We start from the raw sequence: 22063 nt of genomic DNA on the forward strand, positions 1-22063 counted from the left end.
GAATTTACAGTGCCTATATATCACCTGGACTAGTGCCTAAAATTATGATGCTTAAAACTTCTGCATGCTTAACCTCTAAGCATCAAAGCAGCTAAATTCTGCAGGCAGAGGGGCTGTGACAGTGGCATGCGACTATGCTTTTAGAGAGGGTACTGACCTCTTGTATAGCTTTTGGGGAGAAAAAAAAAAAAAAAGACTTGGTGCTTATCTGCTAAAGATAACTAAGCCTTTGGATATGGAGTGGGGGCAGGAACGGAGCTGGGATCCCAAACTGCAGCAGGGCAGAGTTGAAGGCACACCTCTGACCTTGCAAGGAGACTTCTTAGTTAGGTGACTCCTTGCTCAGCTGCTGGCATTTGTTGCCCAATTTTGATACATTCAGCTTTGCATACATGTCACAGAGGCAACACCGTAGATACCACACTTACAGCTGTGCTTGAACACTTTACTAAAGTCAATAGGGATGCCCACATTTTTAAATACAATACCTCCCTGGGGTCACTCCTAGGTTCCAGTCACTTCCTCATCCTGATTGCCCAAGTATTTGTTCTTTGTAAATTCTCTTTTGGAGAGAAAACTCCACCCCAGAAAAAATGCAGTTGTGGTTGTGGGGCTGGTTCACTTCAGGCAACTCCCCATCTGAGTCCCACAAAGATTGCAAGAAGCAGGGGTGAATGAGAACTGGCTCTCTCAGCTCCACACAGCCTTCCAATGCTTCCAGAGCTGAGTTTCACATCCATGTGCTCTCAGTCTATTGTTGAGTGCAGCAACATATATCTACAAGTTCACAACATAAAAATACCATCGTAGTGTGTTGCAATGTGACTCATATGATATTTAATATGTCTGAAACTTTGATAGCCTCTTTTAAGGAAAAAAACCCACCATACTGCAGGGCTCTCTGGGAACCCAAAGCTGCTTGGTTATATTTTTTCATGGCTAGGCTTCGCAAAAGAAGATTTGGGAAGGGCTCTACCCACATTTGTTACAGGCACGCTGGTGGCTAAAAAGGCCAATATGAGATAGACAAGTCTGATTGCAAAAGGCACAGCAGAAGGACTCCTTAGGTGGAATATTCTGCAAGGCACGATTCTTTCTGCGTTGTCTTTTCTCTTCAAGGGTGATCCTGCGTGCTTTCTCAAAAGAAGCAGCAGCGTTATAGATGGTGTGTCTCCAGACCTCCTGATTGGAGGCCAGAGTAGACCAGTTATGTTGATCAATATGGCCAAGGCTGAGATGTTGTTTCAGGGAGTCCTTGTATCTTCTCTTCGGGGCTCCTCTCTTGCGGCAGCCGGTGGCAAGTTCACCATAAAGCAAGATCTTAGGGAGGCGGTGGTCCTTCATCCTTGAGACATGTTGTGCCCAGCACAGCTGTGTTCTCAGCAACATGGCCTCAATACTCATAACTGCTGCTTGTTCAAGAACAGATGTATTGGTCACATAATCTGACCAGTGGATGTTAAGTATTGTACGGAGGCAGCGTTGATGGAAGCGTTCTAAGAGACGCAGGTGGTGGCGGTAGATGACCCATGATTCGGAACCATATAAAAGAGTAGACAGCACTATGGCTTTGTAAACACTGATCTTGGTACTTTTCTTCAAGTGTTTATTTCGCCAAACTCTTCTATGAAGTGTTCTGAAAGCACTATATGCCTTTGCTAACCTGTTGTCTATCTCTCCGTCAATCTTACCATCCGAGGAGATGAGGCTACCTAGGTAATTAAACTGCTGGACTGATTTGAGCTCTGATTCACCAATGGTGATATGGGGATGATGGAAGACTTCCTGAGGTGCAGGTTGATAGAGAACTTCTATCTTCTTTAAGCTGACTTCCAACCCAAAGAGCTCAGCAGCGTGTGCAAAGCAGGATGTTAAATGCTGCAGAGCTGCTTCTGTGTGGGCGACAAGGGCGGAGTCATCAGCATAAAGCATCTCCCGGACAAGATGGTTTAAGGTCTTAGTGTGGGCCTTCAGACGCCGCAGGTTGAAGAGGCTTCCATCAGTACGGTATCAAATGTAGATACCGTCCTGATCATCGAGGTCTGCCATTGCCCTTTGGAGCATCATGCTGAAAAGATTGTGAATAGGGTTGGTGCGAGAATGCAGCCTTGTTTCACGCCATTGGTTATTAGAAAGGGCTCAGAAAGTGCATTGCCATGTCTGACTTGGCCATGCTGATCCTCATGAAGTGAGATGATCATTTTAAGGAACTTGGGGGGACATCCTAAACGTTCCAAAATCTGCCACAGACCTTTTCTGCTCACAGTATCAAAAGCCTTGGTGAGGTCAACAAAGGTTACATAGAGACCTTTGTTCTGTTCCCTACACTTCTCTTGCAGTTGTCTGAGAACAAATACCATGTCTGTGGTACTCCTGTTGGCTCTGAAACCACATTGACTTTCAGGTAGAATTCCTTCTGCCAGGATTTTGCCAGCAATGGAGAGCAGAGTAATACCCCTGTAGTTTGAACAGTCTGATTTAACTTCTTTCTTCTTACACAAAGCGATGATGACTGCATCACGAAGGTCTGATGGTAGTTCACCTAATTCCCAACAGCGCACCACAAACTTGTGAAATTTAGCATGGAGTGCAAGGCCCCCATGTTTCCAGACTTCAGGTGGAATTCTATCAACTCCAGCTGCCTTGCCGATTTTCACCTGCTGTATGGCCTTAAGAGTTTCTCCCAAAGTGGGGGCAATATCCAATTCATAGTCCATTGATGTATACAGAGGGGACTGCACCTCTTGGCTTAGAGATTGTGGAACGTCTATGGAGCAGGTGACTTTTATTAGTTTATGTAGCTGATATGATTCAGGGACCTTTGTAGTGCTAGCTGTGGTTGCTTTAAACTTAAAGCCCTCTAATTTTGAGAATTAGATGTTACAGTTATTTTGTTGCCCCAGTGCTATATCACCTTGTTGCTCCAATTGTATCTCATCTTTAACCTTACACATATCTTACATCCAGAAATTAAAAAGGTGATATTGATTTGAAATCACAATTCATCCTTACTTGGGTGTGAAATGCTGTGTTCCCATTGTTATTGTTAATAAAAGACATCCAGTATGAGAAGAAAAAAGTCTTCTTGTTGTATGTTTATATTTTTTCTTAGCAGCACTTCTGAGTAAGACAGGATTTAGTGTCATGTTCTGTAAGCACATTGTGTTTCACAGATATGCAGCCAGCTGATGGCTATGACACCCTTGAATTATTTAATAGCTTCCATTTCTTTTTTCAGCAGAGTTTTATGAGAATTGAGATAAACTATGCTCCATTTGTCATGTAAGCACTCTACATCATGGAGCTAGTGAACAGGAGTGCTTAAACATCACGGTGGAATTAGGGGCACAGAAGAAATAAACCACTTCCTAGTGAAGTCCATGGAAGTTCTTCCATGGAGTTCTTTAGAAATTTATCATGCTCTTAGCTGGGGGAGGTGTGTGATCTGAGATTCCCTTGATGGATGGTGTCCTTCCGTGACAGCCATAGCTAAGTCCACCAAGGATATTTTGATTCAGAATTGCAGCATTTCTTCTGTTGCCTCTCTGTTCTCCAGTGGAAGCTGCATCCCTGAGTTGGGCACCAAATTCTCATAAAGCCAGGAATACCACCTAAAATGAGATTTTTCAAAGCTGGCATGCCTGAGGTATTTGGTGGGGAGTAGCACAGAGAGTCCTGACAGCTGCTGGAATATAGTTCTTCCTTTCAGTCACGTTACACAGCCTAATACTTTCCCAAGGTTAAGTGCTTTAATGAGGTTGGGTTTTCACACACAAGAGGAAATGGTGCCACGTCACTTGATAAAAAGCATTAATATTTCAGATTGCTTCCTTGAGGTATGAAAGACCAAGGTTGAAGTCTCTCATCTCACCAAAGGAACTTGAACCGATATCTCCCAGGAGAGTACTGAAAGCCACCAGACTGTAGGCTCTTTTTCAGCAAGTCTCTGCTCTCTCTGTCCCACTGAAGCCGTTCAGCTTTGTATGGGCTCATTAAATACCCATTCAGTCAGTCTGGAAAAAAAGAAAAGAATGACAACGGCTCTTAGATTCAGGTGCTGGAAAGGGATGAGAGTGCTTTGAGGACCTCTCTAATGAACATTCAGATGTTTCACGGTCATGCAGTATCTTCATCAGGAGTCATTCAGATAGACCCACCAGAATGATCTGAAAGTTTTGTTTTTAAGACATGCTCACGATGAAGTTTTCTTCATGTCTGCCCAGGAAGTGATTGGTTTCTGTTGTGTTAGAGCCATACCATGCTGATACCTCTGTTGGACCACACCTTCTGAAAGCAGAAGCATGAGTTTGTGACGTGTTTGGGCTTATGTGGGAAATAAGCTGGCACTCCTTGGTGGTTCTGCTTGTGTGTCCAGGAGAAATATCAGGACTTCCCAGAACCAGGAAATTGATGCAACTCAAAATGTTGACAAATACCATGAGAATGTTGGTATTTCTGAAACTTGAGATTCATATTTGATGAAACATAAGAGATATAATGAGCCTTTGTTGTCAGGAAGGCTTTATCTGCATTTAGCCTATAAATCTTTGATGATATCAACAAGAAATTGACATTTCTGTGCTTCTAAACATATGAGCTTTGGTATTCCATATAGTGTAGCATGAAAGAAGTGAAACTGAGGCAAACTGCAGATCAGAGAGAAGCCCACAGAGAGAGCAAATTCTGTTTTTTCTATGACTGAAAGCTTATGGCTCTGTTATCTACTTTCAACACTGTAATTTGTGACTAAATGTGATCCGTGGCAAAATAAATTGCTGAGATTGCCAAAGCCACAGAGTTTTTGACTGAGATGTCCAAGCTGTATCTCAGAAGCTCTTCTACTGTTTTTAATTGGTGCATTTCAGCAAATGAAAACGAAGTAATTCACATGTCATCAGGGACCGGGATTCTTAGGAGTTACTATCAAACTGACTTGAGCAGCATGAAAAGCTTAATTAAAACGCAGTCCGTTTTTTTTTTACCAGAAAATAGCAACTGTATTTCAGATGTAACTTAACGAGGAAGGAGATATAGCACATGCATCTTTCCAGCATGAGGACTACTAGTCCCTTGCATCTCTCATCTGTCTCATGCTGAGCATCTCCCCTAGAAGCTCCTCCTGTGATGTGTCTTTTAGCACGTCACTGGACTCCTTGCTGCCTTGGTAGCACAGCATGTCCTTTCTTATGCAGCCAGGAAAGGGTGGAACTGCTGCATCCAGTGGAGAAACCTCTGATGATTGCTCCTGGTGTGCAGTACCTAAGCAGAAACCATAAAGGGAAGGCGTAATTTCTTTAGTAGTTGCTATCCTGCTTATAAAACATTAAAATATTAATGTGAGGTAAATGCATCATGCATCACTCTTTCCAGCAAATCTGTCTTGTAACTGCAGGTTACTCAGAGAAGTTGTGGTTACCCCATTCCTGCAAGTGTTCATGGCTGGGCTAGTCTTTGAGCAGCCTGATCTATTTTGAAGGTGTCCCTGCCCATGGCAGGAGGGTTGGAAATAGAAGATCTTTAAGGTCCCTTCCAACCCAAACCATTACATGGTTCTGTGTTTCTTTGACTATGTGCTCATGCTTCCCTTTTAAATGGGGAAGAACAGAGGAATTACTAAGCAAAGTGTCTTGCTGTGGTCTGTGCCAGAATATGAGGCTGGTAAGATCAGACCATGTGGCCATACACAAAGTGGTAACACAGTAGGGAATGTGTGGGGTCTGCTGTCTTCACTCCTTCTTTGGTTGCTTGCTAATTTGACTAGAAGGACTGGCCGTGGCTGCTCCCTACAACCATCTCTGCAGATCAGTGGCAAAGCAGAGGAGCAGTAGTTGGACAGATAATCCACTCACTCACTCATTAGACTGGGAAACAGGTTAATATTTTTCTTCCCCAACCAATGCAACAGAGAGATACAAAGCCTCAAACCATCTGTGAAGGTGATGTTTAGGGCTTTCTGCTGGACCTGTTCCAAATCCAGCAGAGCAGAACTCAGCCCCTTGCTGGTCCCAGTTGCTGAGGCTGCAGTGCTGCAGGGGTAGCATCTGTGGGGTTTGTACACAGCCGCCTCCACCGGGGAGGGCCTTGGGCTAACCTGGCTCACAGTGTGTGGGTGGAGAGTTGAAAGGCTCTCACAAACCTCGTGTCACATTGCTTATCTCCCACAGTTCTCACCACAGATGGATGCACAGAGTGAACCTGCATCTGCCCCAGGTGTATTATGAGTATGCCTGTGGGAGGGGGATTTGCTGAGCAAGACAAGGAGGGAACAGGCAACTGAAGGATCTGCTCTGGGGCATTAGAGTTGAGGTAGGGCTGGGGGAAGCTTGTGGGCTGCAGTTTACATCAGTCTGAGACAGCTTTGCACACCCCCAGCAGACTGAGTCACCAGTGAATTTGGGTGTGAGCAGTAAGATACCCTTGAGAACACCAAGTGATCTTTAGCTATATGTCCTAGTTAGGACAGCTGAGACCAGTTCATCATGGCATGGGTGTAACCCAAAACTGTGTATTCTATAGCCTTCCATGCCATTTCCCAGAAACTGTTGTGAATAGACTAATCGCACCCTCTGCCCATAAAGCCTGACTCCTCAGGCTATAAACTAGGTGTTAAGAGGCCTGTGAGATAGGAGGATGCTCTTGTCCTCACACCCTTTGTGGAACTCCCCGCCCTGAGGGAAGCACTAAGCATTCCTGCATGAACTGGAGGATATATAATCTTGGAGTCTTAGAACATTTTTCAACCCCTCGTGGGATCCAGAGGAAGGCTGCATCTCATCGCTCTCAACCAGACTTTGACCATCACTGGACTGCAATCATCACTTTGACCAGACTGCAACTGCTCTCCCACCAGCAGGTTCTTCCCCTCTCCCTTTACTTTGGACTCAAGCGGGGCCCAAGGAACACCACTTTGTTCATACCCCAGGGTACTGGGTTATACATTTGGGGTTTGTGGGTTAACACCAATTGTTTGTCTGTATGATTGTACTTACTGTATTATTGTAGTAAATTGTTATTCTAACTTATAATCTCTCCTTTGAGTTGAGTTCATTTCCCCTGCTGGTTAACTCTTAAACCAGCACACTATATTAATTTGGACTTCTAATGAAATTAAATGGAAGGATCAATGCTTTCAGGCCTCTGGTCTCCATTTATGAAAAGGAACTATTCCTACCTGTTGTACTGAAGTGCTGCAATGATAAACAAAACCATCAAGGTCCTGAGGTGCTCAGAGTGCCTGCTAACACAGCCCATGGAGACAGAGAGGAAAATCGCAAGGTTAGTGATACGTTTTTCCAGGGAGTAGGAGTGTCCGAATTTGAATCAACCTGCTGATATCCACAGTGTTCAGGAGGTCCCTGACTCCTTACCCAGGCCTGACTGTGGAAACCACATGAAGCAAACTACCTACGTCATACACATCAAATGCGTTCCAGGGAGGTGGTTCTCGCTCAGCTGCAAGCAGCCCTCTCTCATAACTCACTAACTATGCTGCTGAGTTCTTGTGGCTGCAGGGGACCAGCCAAGCCTAGTCAGGCTGAAGTCACTTCTGTGGATTCATTCATTACTGCCTGCTACCAAGAACCATTTTCTACCTTAAATGCACACCTTGAGACAACATCCTCAGCTTGCAGACAAATAGCAGGTACAGTGGCTGCTGTGTTAAACAATTGCTTCCCCTTTGTGGAAGATGCATAAGCATGAGGAAATGCCAGTGTTCTTCTTGTTTAAGAAAGCATCAATATCATTCTTGCCTTCCACTAAGCCCTTTCTGATAGTGCCTGTGGAGGAGAGCAAGGAGCAGATGGTTATTCCTTCAATACTGTGAACTAGTTAGACGAAAACCATGTTCCTAGTAGAATCTACTGTCAAGGAAGCTTCTGGCATGCTGGATGGCAGTGCTGGGTTGGATTTATAAAGTGGTCTCTGGATAATGCTGTGTGTGTTCATAATAATGACTTTTATACCTGCTGGAACTGACAGTCTTATGCATTTGCCTTTCTGGAGACAGATGTTCTCCCTCCTGGTTATGTGGGTTGATTCCAACCAGGGAAAGAGTACAGCATAAGCAATGTTCTCTTCATTGGTGTTTCATTCCCTTTTTTATTCCTTTCCCTCCCTCCTTCCCTGGGCTGTCTTTTAGGCAGGAGCCTGACCGATCACATCGGCTGCTGCAGGGAAGCCCTGTGGCCATCCCAGTTCATCCTCCTCTGCCATCTGTCAGAGCATAGGAGGAGGCTCAGGGCAGGGCTCTGAACTCCTCTCAGCTCAGTAGCACTCAAAGCAGTTTGATGATACTTTCCATCCTCACATGTGATACCAGCTGCAGACTGGACTTGATACTCATACTTACGGGAGGTGCTTCATTTCAGACAACCCCTGTATATGTTAAAATTGTCAGCTCCACACCAAATCCCTTTTCTTGGCTCTTTCTGTGCAACATGGTGTTCTGCTCTGATTCAAGTGTTTTACGGTTCCACATGAAGGAGATAACAGCATGAGCAAAGCTGAGGGTAAAGATAAATCATCTGTAGGGAAAAATAAGAACATTATTTTCTGGAAGGCAGCAAGATCACCATGCCAAGGGACAAAAACACTTACTGTAGCAACTGTAAGTTGCAACAATCAGCTTAAATCTATACTGCCTTTAATTCAAAGTGATATCAATACAAAGCCATTTTGCAGTGCACTTTTTTATTAGAATGAGCAGTATAAAAACAGTCCTCTGTGAAAGATTCACATTCCCATTTTTCACCTGACATGTCCTTCATTTGTTGCTATAAACTAAATCCAGTTCATAGTTTACTTGAGGGAAAGACTCCAAATGACTCTAAGGGGAGAAGAATGAGTTGTGTGCATTGTGTTCTTCCAGGAATGCACTGATTCCAGGGCCTAATTCTACTGGGTGTCCTCCCTTTTTAGCATCTACAGTCTACTGATCGTAAGAGTAATCAGAAACAGGACAGTGTTATTTTGCTTCTATAGAATAGAACAGGCAAAATAATTCCTACAGAGTATGCCATTTCTTTGTTCAAAATCTAACAATAAAATCCATGTGAAGGTGATGTCTTTGGGCTAGATTAATGAACTGTACTTTGATTACACAAGAAAAATGATAAATTAGTCTGATTTTACATTCTTTAAAGATGACTCTGCAATACAGAACAATTTTGTGTATTCATGAAACTCAGCAAGATTTACCGAGTCTTGTGAAATGTCTTGCCTTTTATGCCTTTTTCTTTTTTTTTGTTTATTTCACTCTTCATCCATGAAGAACTCTGAACAATTCTTGGCCTTTTAGAATCTCTGTTGCACTTTCTTTTATAAGTGCAGAAGGGAGACATTGCCAGTTCTAGGTTTCCAGTAGAGACTAATTAAAGTCATATAATAGCCAGATTTCAAGCATGTCCTCCGAGGCAAACTCTGTCCTGGGCTGTATTTATGAGAGTGTAGCCAGCAGATCCAGCGAACTGACCTTTCCCCTTTGTTCAACACTTGCGAGATTGCATCTGGAGTGCTGTTTCAGTTTTGAGCTCCCCAGCATGAGAAAGACAATGACAGAGCCAACAGACAGAAGTGGAAATATGGAAAATTCCATTTGAAATATTAAATGGTTTATTTTTGTTCATTTGTTTGTTTTACCAAGAAGGTGGTCTAATTTTGACATAAGTTGCCCAGAGATGCTGTGTAATCTCCACCTTGGAAGCATTAAAGACTGGTCTAGATCCATACCAGAAAAACCTGATTTAAGTAGACCTACTTTGCTCAGGGTTGAATAAGATGACCTCTGCAGGTCTCTTTCAACCCAAATTATGATTCTGTGGTTCCCACAGGACACAACAGATCTACTCATTAATAATACCTACTAGATGCAGTGAATATCATTTACAGCTTCTTTCAATTCCATCCTGGAGTCTGATTCAGAAAGAACTAGATAAAATCTTCTACTCAATTTAAAACTCTGTGAAGAGAAAAAAACCCTCAAGGCTTTCCTTGTCTAAATACTTAAGTTATGATTTTCCTGGACTTCAAAGGCAGAAACACTTTTCTGCCTGGAAATGTCTCTGTCTATGGATGTATGAGAATATAACTTTCCTTATCCTTGCAGATATACCAGGTCATCTGAACAGATGAAAAATCCCCAAACTGCTTCCTTGATTCTCCCCTGCCTGTTTGTACTTTGTAGGACTGTGTGTACACTCTACTCATGGTGAACAGCACTCTCTTAGTTACCTTGTGGTTGTACCCAGGGGACCTTGTCACTGCCCCATGATGGGGCTCAAAGGCTTGAGCAGTGATGCTCTAGTGGTCAAGGGTTTCATGAATTCCCTTCCACATTAGAAATTCTGACATATGGGCTTTAGTCCAAAATCCAAGCTCAACATAGTACTAAAATGACTGCAGTGTCAGGTCTTGTGAAAGACAGGCGTTACAAATCCCAAATAAATTCCTACTTTAAGGCAATAGGTTGCTGCCATTCTTTACCAATCTAAACAGGCTTGTGAGAAGGTGCTACCCTTGCAAGCAGGGCCATGAGAACTTGGCTCTGAAAGAGTATGGTCTCTTTGGTACTGCTGTATTCAGTGCTTGGGATGAAGGACAGCCGGGTGGCTTCTTGTGTGCTGGAATGAAGTCACCGAGAGCCATGCATGTCTGGGCTCCTCTAGCTTGGAGCTAGCCTTATTCATTCCACAAAAGAGGCTTTGAAAAGTTGATTGCTTAGGTTTTAACTTTTCCAAAAAGGTTTCTCTGTTAAGAGCTTCTGGTTGGAAATACCAAACCCTGTTGTTGCTAAGATTAAGGTATTTGTTTCTTAGAAATGGCTTATAAGTAGAGACCAGCACATGGATTATTTCTCCTTCTTTAGCCAAGTGGAGCGAAGGTGCTTCAAGTAAATTGTGCTTCCAGTAGGATCAGTTTTGCATATGATTTTGGTAATGGCCTTGGGGAAAGAAAGGTCAGATCTAATTTTTTATATTTGTAACTCATATGGAAAAAAAATGAAAAGAAAAGCAGTACTTACCACTAACATATTGGACAATTAGACTGTTTTAAACGCAGATAGCAAAACCAGCTATTGTGTTTCAGTAAAATTTAGAATGTGTTTAATTTTTGCATACTAATGAAAAAATGGAACATGGTCACATTTATGGGTTTTGCTTTTCTGAAATAGGATTTTTTTCCCCACTTTATTTCTGTGTTGTTTTTTCTTCCCAAGGCTAATGTCACAAGCAAAATAAAATCTGCCTAATTAACTCGGCCTTGGGAAGATTAGGAATACCTGTCAGGAAACAGAAGATTCTGTGCGGTTGCTAAAAATGACCTTAACTGTGACCTGGAAAGACTGTGCTTGTAGTTTGTGAATGAAGTCAGTAACTCTGCTGTGGTACTTCTGGCCTTATTATGAAATGCACATCACAGATTGTGTCTAATTGCACATGGTGATTTTATGGTATCTGTAGCTACTGAGCCAAGACTCAGATGTCAGATATCAGCATTCTTGCTATAGTTAAATGATGCTGCCATGTAATAGGTTCTGTTTATCTCTCTTACAGCTTCCAAATTGCTGTGTCTTGGGTCAGTGGCTTAAGTTCAATTTTTGTAAATTCCTGACCAAAGTTATTAGCTCTTCCCTTTAAAAACTAGGATGAATTAATGCTGCATTATGGCCCATTCTGGGAAGTGTGGTCCCAGCTTTTATCACTGTCACTGGGCTCAATTCTGCTAGGTTTCAGCAGAAGGAGTTTGGTGGAATTCCTTCAGGAATCCATCCCTTTGCTTAAATGAAGAGAGAAGTCTTATGCTGATGTTCACAGAGATTGCAGGATTGCTTCATCCCTCTGGAAGCCTGGAAGAAGGTAGAACCATGTGGTGGAGAACAAATACCTCCTCACTTCCCCCAGCCTCAAATGCACATCCTTGGCTTGAGCTTCAGATGTATTTACAAACAAAATGTATGATAAAAAAATGGATATTCATGTTCCTAAAGTTCAAGGGTGCAGTGTTGATTCCTCAGTCAGCATCACCATTAGCATACTATCCTGAGTCCTCTTGGCCAATCCTCCCTGTTCCTACCAGATTCCAAACACCACGATCTGCTTTGGTATGGCAAAAGGGCTCTCATGGTGCCTGTGCCTGGATGGAGCCTACTGTAATGGCCTCCCTCTTTCCCTCTCCACTTCAGCTTTATCAGGTCATGCATGATGCTGACAAAAAGCAATATTTTTCTAAGATCTTTCCACCAGTGACACTGAGAGAAGATACTGCTGAGATAAATTTTGTGGCTCTCTGTCCCATGTCTGTTTTTCAGACAGTCACCACTGTGTAGAGACACTTTCAGTCTTTGTCATATATGGTGTCAGCTGCCAGCAAAAGAACTAAAATACTGATCTCCTCTCTGTATTTCGTTTTCATGCTGCCCTGTACTGCTCCCACTTTCCAGTTTCATAACAGTTTTTGCAGCATGCTTTCTTTCTCTCTTATGCACTTGGTAGTGGCAGTAAAATGTGGATTGTTCTCAATGTTTACAATCAAGTCCTACATATGGAAGTGATTTATCAACAAGATTACAGGCTGGAGTCCTGTGGAAATTGGACTCCAAGGTGCCATAATTCTTTAGAAAATGGCAACCATAGTAGGTTTTGCCTCCCAGCAGCAGTCCATTATTGATAGCTTTATTCAAATATTATATTCAGAGTGTAAACAATGACCAGCTTCACAAATTTATACTTATATAGGTGCAGCTAATGCAAGTCCTGCCTATCATACTCACCTCTGTTCTTTCATACCTGTCCCCTCTTTCTTTACTCTCACAGTCTTTGTTTCTTTCATTTTGTGCAAGAAAGGTGATATATCTTCCCAAAAAACTTTTCCATGCAAAGTAGTGCCATAAGAAGTCATAATCACTAAGATATTCTCCTGGAAACATGGAAATGTCAATTCCTGGAACATTCTGATGTGACAGATGAGATAGGCAGACACTTTGGCCAGTTGCACAGTACAACTGAAGCTCCACATCATTTATAGCCTGTCCCGCTGCTCAGTGGCAGAGAGAAAATAATGCTGTAGTTCTCCTGGGACACTTTTTAATTACTGGACCTATGGCAAGGGAAAGGAATAATTAGCACAAATGCCCACTGTAAGATATCCAGCCATTGCATATTTCTTTCAAGGGAGGGCTGTGGGCTACATTACAAAATATGCTCAGTGGGATGATGTGGCTGTTTCTGAGCAAGGAATGAAGTAGTATTTTGGTCTGTCTAACTGCCAGTGTTGCCTTCTCTTATCTTCTTACCTCCACACCAGAGCATGCTGTCCCACTAACATTGGTGATGCTCTTAGTTACTACACAGCCAGCCCACTGAACCAAGGGACCCTAAACTCCCCTGGGCAACATCAAAGGTCTCAGAGACAAAGTCAACTGGAAGAACAAAGAAACTGAGAAACTTGAGATATGTCTCCCATGACCCTATGAAGCTTAGAGAACTGCCAGACTAAAGTGCTCTTTACATTTATTGTTTTATATCCCGTTTTATCTGCCTCTCAGGGCATTGTCTCTTTCCCTGAGAAAGGGAAGAACAGCAGGCACTGAAAAAAATCAAAGTGTTTGAGGCTGCAGTGTCCCAGTAAAGCTGGCTTGTGGGGAGGGAGGTATGGACCCTTCTAAGATAGGTGGTTGTCTAAAAGCTGGAATAAAATACCTGAGATGTAATCATATGTAAAGTTTAGCTCTAACTGTGTCAGCCTGTTTTATACTGGAATTCTTTGATATTAAGATAGGCATCACAAAGTATCCATAAATATTTTGGAACCAGCAAATTTAAGAGGCAACTGTGATATAAATAAAAGAAATTTTGAGGGTTATGAAGCAAGTGAAATTAGCAGAACTCCTACTGACTTCAGTGAGAACAACTTTGGGCCTTGAATTATTTGACTCATAACTCTTCGAAAGATTGAAAGAAGAATGATCTAGGATTTTCTTGATCTAAGATTTTATTAATGCCCAGGCAGGATGTTGTTTAATCTTTGAAATAAATACCAGCACTCAGAACACATCAATTGTTTGGATTCTGAGCTCTGTGTTACACTTATTCATGGACAGGCAAATTACAATGAGAATAATCATTCTCAGAATACTAATGTGATGTAAACTAGTGTAGAGATATTTATTCAATGGAATGCAATTACCAGCAATACTCTATTTTCTGAACAGTGTGACTGTAATCCAATTTAGGCTGTTTAACCCCTGGTGATTTGTTTCTGTTTGTATTGTGATAGGTTCAAAACAGGCAGGATTGCTGGGGGCAGCAAAAGGGAGAGTGAGGGGAAATAGCACCCCATGTAATCTGAGATCTTAATGACTTTACTAAGTCTACATCACCACAGGGCTGTTCTTCATGGTTGTACTGCTAATTGAATTTTGAAATAAGGGTAGATCCCACACTCACTTTCTCCCAACATCATTTTTCATCATGTTTTCTGACAAATGCTTAGTCACCAGTTTAAAAAATCCTTTATGGCTTTAACCTGAAGTTACCTCAGGACCTCGAATTTCATACAAGACAGGATTCTCACGTACATGGCGGCGAGTGATTACGAAGATGTACAAGGTGACTTTCATGACCAACTTCTCTTGCAGAAGTGTTCTGCAAGTGACTGCAGAAGTTGCAGCAGGATCCCATGGGTAGAGGGCAGCTTCTCTCCTTCGCAGAGAGGGGCATCACGGGAAGGACAGTGTGGGGACCTTGCTGCAGGCAATTTCTGAAGACTAAAAATCTTCAGCTAGATATTGGTGCACTCATTAGCACAGAGGAGTCCCCCAGAAACTAGCACAGTTTCTGTGCTTCTGAAACTAGCACAGATATGTTATCAGCACAGATAGAAGTCTTGGGATCTGGTCTTTAAATAAAATAATTGCCTGGACAATCTTGTTTTAGCTGCAGGGGAATATTTTTTAAACACACATAAATAGGTAGGGAAGACCTCAGTGTCCATCTGGTGCAGAGTTTGTTAATGGTGATGGCAATTTTGACACTGAGCTGAGTGCAAGCACACAGATCCTGAAGGGTGGAGCTGGATCCAGTAAGGGGGACTATGGGTCTGAAATATTCTACCTCTTCCCAAACACCAGAAAAAAAGTATTGAGGAATGAGGATAATCGTCACTGGCAGGAGGATAGACCTATTTTCCAGAAAGCTACATAGACCTCTGAAGGCTGTTGAGATTGGAAGAGCTTTTTCATAGTACCACATCTTTCCCCTCACCTAAACACCTATGGTGAAATTAGTCCCTTTAATTGCAAAACTCAAACCGGCCAGAGATACAAGGTTTCATCACAGCGGTAGGTCAGTATGGAATGGACTAGGAAATGTACACTGCCAGCCCTACCTACCTGCACCAGACAGGGCTCTGGGCGGGTTTTCAGCTCTGCCTCCCTTGCCACCATAGCTGAATATCTCAGTGGAGGACTGCAAACAAAGTGGGAGGAATGAGATAGGAGAGAGACTTTGCTAATGGTTTTGGATATGCATTTCTTGAAGACTTGGTGATAAGATATATCAACATTCATTGCCTAGTTTGTTCTATACAGAAGGCTGTTTCATCCTGTGGCAGGCTTAGGAAGGCTGGGATCCAGTATATCCCCTGGGATGACGTTAGCAAAGGAGTTATGCTTTACGTCCCCTGCGCCTGGCCCCTGCCAGTGAGATGATGCCAGGTCTTGAAGGCTGATATAACCACCCATAGCTGTGGAAGTCTTAGCTTCCTAGCAACTGATCTGAAAGTTCAGTATTATTAATGATGTGTGTTGCTGCAGAGACTTGGATTTACCATGCTTAGCACAGCGTAAATACAGCTTAAGAATGCTATTCATGGCCAAAGGAATGCATGACTAAGGCCCTAGCTATCCAAAGGTTATTTCCCCAAGACAGGAAACCTTCAACCAGAAACCACTGCGTAACTGCTTCCAGACTAGAAAGCACAGAAAACCAATTCTCTGCAGAGAAATGGTATCCGGATGGGAACCTGAGTAAGATTTCCAGCTTAAGGGCATTTGCACTTTCATTCAGGTTTTTGTGTCACTTAAGCACCTGTCTTGGGGAAAAGATGCCAGCTGAGGCTTGCCCACATATGCTGTTGATATATCTTCCAATGGTAAGAGGAAAGCAGAAATGAGCATGTAAGAATATCACAGTTAGGACAGAGCAGTCCTGTCTCCCAGAGATTCCACATGTGAGAGATTTGCCAGATCAAACTCTTAGTATTTCCAACAGCCATTCAGCGTAAGAACTTAAGCTGTGAGTGAAAAGCTATTGCACACAGTGCAACTATTATTCTTTCAAGTCCCAGTCGAGCTGTTTGCTTTTCCACTTTTAATTTTTAATATCGTTTGTCTTGTGAGTTTGCATGAGACGTCCCTCCCAGGTCATTTACCAGGAATGCTGCAGGGACTCCTGACAATGCAACCAGGGCTCACCACATCAGTGAGCTAAGGAAGAAGGCAGTTGTGTTTCTTACAACAGTCCTTACTTTGGGCCCGATTGGATTCAAACTACATGCCACTGGGGCTTTGTACATCTGTAACAGCAGAAACAGCTGCAGAGCAGACTTTCAGGATGACAAATTTTCTGTCTCTCTGGACTAGCTCGCATCTAAGCTGGATTCTCTTTGCCAGTGTGCACAGTCCGTGTTATTTATACTGATGTACATGAGAATCAGAGCCTTTCTTTCCTTCGCTGCAAAGCTAAACTTGCTGTACACTGCCCAGCCACCTCCTCTTTGAAGTGCCATTCCCTCTAAGCTGTCTGCTCACTTTAACAAATTGCAGCATATAGCCTCTGTGAAAAGCCAGAGCCCCTTGGCCACTTCACATACCACCACGTTTTGAAAGGCTGATGTTTTACAGTGAAGCTGAGTGTTCATTTCTATTCAGTACATATGAGGTTTGAAATGAATCATGGTTCCATCTAAGCCACTTTCCACTGTGTTTCCAAAGTGTTGTTCTCGACTCAGTACTTAATATACAAGAATGCTGACTTCATTTGATTTCTACCTCCTGTTCCACTAGTTCCAACATGAAGTTTGGTCCTGACCTTTGACTGTAAGATAGAAGTGGGCAGAACCTATGATTTAGCATCTTTCATATGTTTGTGTATCAGTTACCTGACTACAAGGGGTTGTTCCTTGTGTAGCAACCACAGCCTCTATGACTTCAGACTGTATCCTGCGGTGACTGGCACTGCTTTACGCGTTGTTGCAGCTATGTAACTTTTTGTCAGCTGGAGCCCTTGACTATGATTGCCATTAAATGAACAGGAACAGATTACTGTATGCAAGGGAAGAGGGACTTCAGGCTCATGTTCTGCTGATCAACCAACACCTCCAGTTCCTTTTCTGCTGCGGCAGCTTTCCAGACCCTCTTCCCCCAACCCGCAGCGCTGTCTGGGGTTGTTGTGGCCCAAGTGCAGGACCTGACACTTTGTTTTGTTAAACCTCATACAACTTGCCTTGGATCATCAATCCAGCCTGTCCAGCCTGTTCAGATCTCTCTGCAGATCATTCCTACCCTCCAGCAGATCGACACTCCCCCCCAGCTTGGTGTCATCTGTGGACTTGCTGAGAATGCCTTTGATCCCCTTGTGATTGCTGCCAAATCTATCAAACAGGACTAACCCCAAAACTGAGCTCTGGGGAAGATCATTAGTGACTGACCACCAGCTGGATGTAGCACCATTCACTCTCCCTCTCTGGGCCTGACCATCCAGTCAGTTTTTTTACCCATTTAGCAGTGCCCCCATCCGAGCCATGAGCAACCAGTTTCTCCAGGAGAATGCTGTGGGAGATGATGCCAAAAGCTTCACTAGAGTCCAGGTAGACAACATCCACATTCTTTCCCTCATCCACTAAGTGGGTCACCCTAGTCGTAGAAGGAGATGAGATTAGTCAAACAGGGTCTGCCGTTCATAAACCCATGCTGGCTGGGCACAACTTGTCTTACTATTAAAGACTGAGATAAAGAAGGCATGAAGTACCTCTGCTTCTTCCTTGTCCTTTGTCATGATGTTTCTTCCCACATCCAATAATGATGGAGATTTTCCTTAGCCCTAACTATGTTGCTAATGTACTTACAGAAACATTTTTTATTGTCTTTTTTGGCAGTAGTCGAGTTCTAGTTTAGCTTTAGCTCTTCTAATTTTCTCCCTGCATAACTCACAATATCCTTGTAGTCCTTCTGAGTTCCCTTCTTCCAAAGGTCATATGCTGTCTTTTCCTTCCCGAGGTCCAGCCAAAGCTGACTGTTCAGCCAGGCTGATCATCTTCCCCACCAGCTTGTTTTTTCAGCACATAGGAATTGCCTGTTCCTGTGTGTTTAAGCTTTCCTTCTTAAAGAATGTCCAGCCTTCCTGGACTGCTTTGACCTTCAGGACTGCCTCTCAAGGGGCTTTCTCAACCAGGCCCCTAAACAGTCCAAAGTCTACCTTCCCTAAGTGCAAGGAAGCAATTCTGATGAACCCCCTCCTTACTTCTCTGAAAATCAAAAATTCAATTATTTCATGATCAATCCAGGAACTTTCTGGACTGTTTCCTCTCTGCTGTTTTCTATTTCCAGCAGACATCTGTTAAGTCGTCGTTCCCTACAAGAACAAGGATTAGCAATCTTGAGACTTCTCCCAGATGCTTTTGTCTGCCTCTTGGTCCTGATTGGGTGGTCTGTAACAGATTCCCACCATGGTATTATCTGCCTTGCTGGCCTTTCCCCTGATTCTTACCCATAAACACTGAGCCCTTTTGTCACCATCTTTAAGCCCAGGCAGTCAAAACACTCTCCAACATACAGGGCTACCCCACTGCCTCACCTTCCTTGCCTGTCCCTTCTGAAAAATTTATAGTCATCTAATGCAGCACTCCAGTTGTGTGAGTCTTCCAATCATGTTTCTATATCATAGAAACTATATCATAGTTTTCCAGCTGCACAATGATGTCAGTTCCTCCTGTTGCCCATGCTGCAGGCATTGATGTGGATGCCTTTCATTTGGGCAATGAATCCCACCATCTTTTTGGGTGGGAAGCCATAATTCGTATGTGACCATTCTCAGGCACTTCTGTGGTTTCTAACACGTCAATAACCCTTGTGTCTTTGCTGACGCATGGATTTCCCTCTCTACCTCCACTGAGACAGCAGACTGAAGAACCTTGCTGGTACACTGTTCCTCAAACACTGATGTGCTGCCCCTGGGCTTATCTCTAGCAAGCCTGGTTTTATCCCTTTTCCCTTTCAAATGTAGCTTAAAGCTCTTTCAGTGAGCCCTGCTATCTCCTGTGCAAAGTTCCTTTTCCCCCTTTGACTCAGGCATACCCAATCTGTTGTCAGCAAGCCTGGTGTCATGTAGATCAACTCATGATCAGAAAAAACAAAATTCTGCCGGTGACACCAGGTTCAGAGTCAGGTATTGGTCAGCTGTTCTTCCTGTTTCTTCCCACATCATTCCCTGCAACTGGAAGGATAGAGGAGAACACTACTTGTGCTTCAAATGTTCAGCTGCAACCTTACTGTAATTTGCAGTGATGAATTCCTATTTTTAGAAGTAAACATAGAGGCTAAAGTCCTCATTTGAGGAGATAGTAGACCCAAAGAGCCACATTTTTCACCCAGTCAGATCTCAAAGTTTTGCAGTCCTAGCAAATTTTACATCTGGGAAAGCCAAGTGCTCTGCAGAGGCTTAAATGGGAATGTGTGACAAAGAGTTTATAGAGAAAATGGTTACTACATAGAAGGGAAAAGAAAAAGATATACATTATTAATATTTCGGGTTGTCCATGCAGAAGCAAAATAAGGTGGGAGATGAAGTTTTTGTATACTGTTCACCACTGGCATGATCTGAAATGTCCCAGTGTGTGCTCCAGGCCATATGAGGGAGCTCTTTTCACCTGCAGCCAATATACCTGTTCCAGGAACAGCTCCTCCTCATTCTTTCCCTTGTTGCTGATGGGTGTAATGCTGCAGAAACAGCTGCAGGGGAAGTGTTTGCCGCTCCTTTGCTGACCAGGTTGAACATGGAAGGATCCCATACTTTTGCACCCAAAAGATTAAAGAAATACCCCTCAACTCCTCCTCCTTCAGCAAAAGGAGTAGCTGAGAATGATTGAGGAGGGACATAAAGATGAGGATCTACTCAGAATTTGTGCACATCTATGCCTTGGTGCACACCTATTTGTGGGACATGTGGCCATGAGCTTTGAATCTTTGCTGCTGGTGCACTTTTCATCAACCTTCCCTTTAAGGCTCCATTCAGAAATCACTTTTAGAGTGTGAATAAGCCATGGGGATGCTTTAATAAATGGTTCTTCACATAAAGTTTTATTCCCCAATAATGATTAGGTTATTAGTAAATCCCTAATGGCATTACTAAGGAGGTCATTATCATTATCCCTGTTTTATATCTGTAGGAACTGAACCAGAGAAAGGGAAAGTCACCCACTAAGTAACATTTGTAGATGCAAACTCCTGAGTCAAGGTAAATCCTTTATTTAATAGGTCACAGGACTTACAGGTACTTAACATAAATGGTTAATCAAATCATTACAACAGAATGTAATAGGACAGTGATGTCTTCTTAGAAGATGTTTAAAACCATAAAAGAATAGTTATTTGCATGTGTGACGACATTTAGTAGCACTAACTGTTCATAGAAGCTGACTTAAAATACACATAGCAAATTGCTGTAGAGTTCATCTTTAGGAACCTGCAGAGTGTGTGTACTGTCAGAATTTGTGCCATCATCTCCTGATTTGTTAAAAATAAACTGGCATGTCATTTATTAATTTTTTTGCTGAAAGTTATCTTTTTTTTCAGCTTATTCCTGATAATTGTGAAAATTGTTCTAGTATACTTGATTGTTTTAACAATCCATTACTGGCCATAGAAAAATCTTCTGCTGTCTCAATATTCAGGACAAGAAGATGCAAAGTGGAATTAAATCAAAATAGATGTCACCAAGGCTGCTGCAATGATTGCATTGTAGAAGGCAGACTGCAAATTCAGTGCCTTTTTTCTGACAGCAGAGAGGGTTTCCAATATATAAGGATTCTTCTAGAAATGAAAACCTACCATGCCCAGCTATACATGAAGGGCCTAAATACTCCTTAAGGTGGTGAGAGGGGTTTAGTCAGAGAGTGCTTGATGTCTGCAATGTATGCAATGTAGAATTGTTAAGGTTGGAACAGATCTCTGAGATCATCAGTCCAACAGTTAGCTGAGCACCACTGTGTCCACCACTAACCCGTGTCTGCCACTAACCCATATCCCCAAGTGCCACATCACATGTTTTTTGAACACTTCCAGGGACAGTAATTCCATCACTTCCTTAAGCAGTCTGTTTCAATGCTTGGCAACCCTTTCCATGCCGAAATTTTCCTAATATCCAATCTAAACCTCCCCTGATGAAGCTTGAGGCCATTTCCTCTTTTCCTATCACTTGTTACTTGAGAGAAGAGACCAACACCCGCCTGGCTATACCCTCCTTTCAGGTAGCTGTAGAGGGCAATAAGATCCCCCCTCAGCCTCCTATTCTTCAGGCTAAACACTCCCAGCTTTCTCAGCTGCTCCTCATAGGACTTGTACTCCACACCTTTCACCATCTTCGTTGCCCTTCTTTGGGCATGATCATACTGAAACTGCAGCTCTTCCAAGCTGGCTCGGGTTCTGGGAATTGACACTGCTTTCAATTTAGTACAGTAAAATTAGTGTGAATTTAGTACGTTACTGAGCAACTCCCCAATTCCTTTTGTAATGAATGGTGGGGAAAATAGTTACTTGTGACAGGTGCTCTGTGATTTACACCATCTAATGTGCTGAGCCAACCATTCAAGTGGCAAACCAATAAAGAAGTTTGCAAGACTTTCATCTGGGCTTATCTGTCCTGCAACTCAGAGTCTGAAATCTCAAACTAAGATCATATATTTGGAGGCTCTTAAAATACTTCTGCCCCTGTTTTACCTATTGGTGTAGTGGTGAAAGCACCCCCTCAGGAGGTGAAAATTGAAGGTTTGGAGTCCTTTTCCACTTGAG

At 42.9% G+C, this 22063-nt stretch overlaps 1 long non-coding RNA gene across 1 annotated transcript in view; it reads left to right on the forward strand.

Annotated features, from left to right (window-relative positions):
- LOC120323430 overlaps window positions 1–22063 on the forward strand; it is a 31238-nt gene that overhangs the window by 1548 nt on the left and 7627 nt on the right. The window lies entirely within an intron of this gene.

Source organism: Pipra filicauda, unplaced genomic scaffold, assembly GCF_003945595.2.
Source record: "Pipra filicauda isolate LSUMZ 115617 unplaced genomic scaffold, ASM394559v2 scaffold25_size4600443_pilon, whole genome shotgun sequence".
In the NCBI taxonomy this organism is placed as follows: Eukaryota; Metazoa; Chordata; class Aves; order Passeriformes; family Pipridae; genus Pipra; species Pipra filicauda.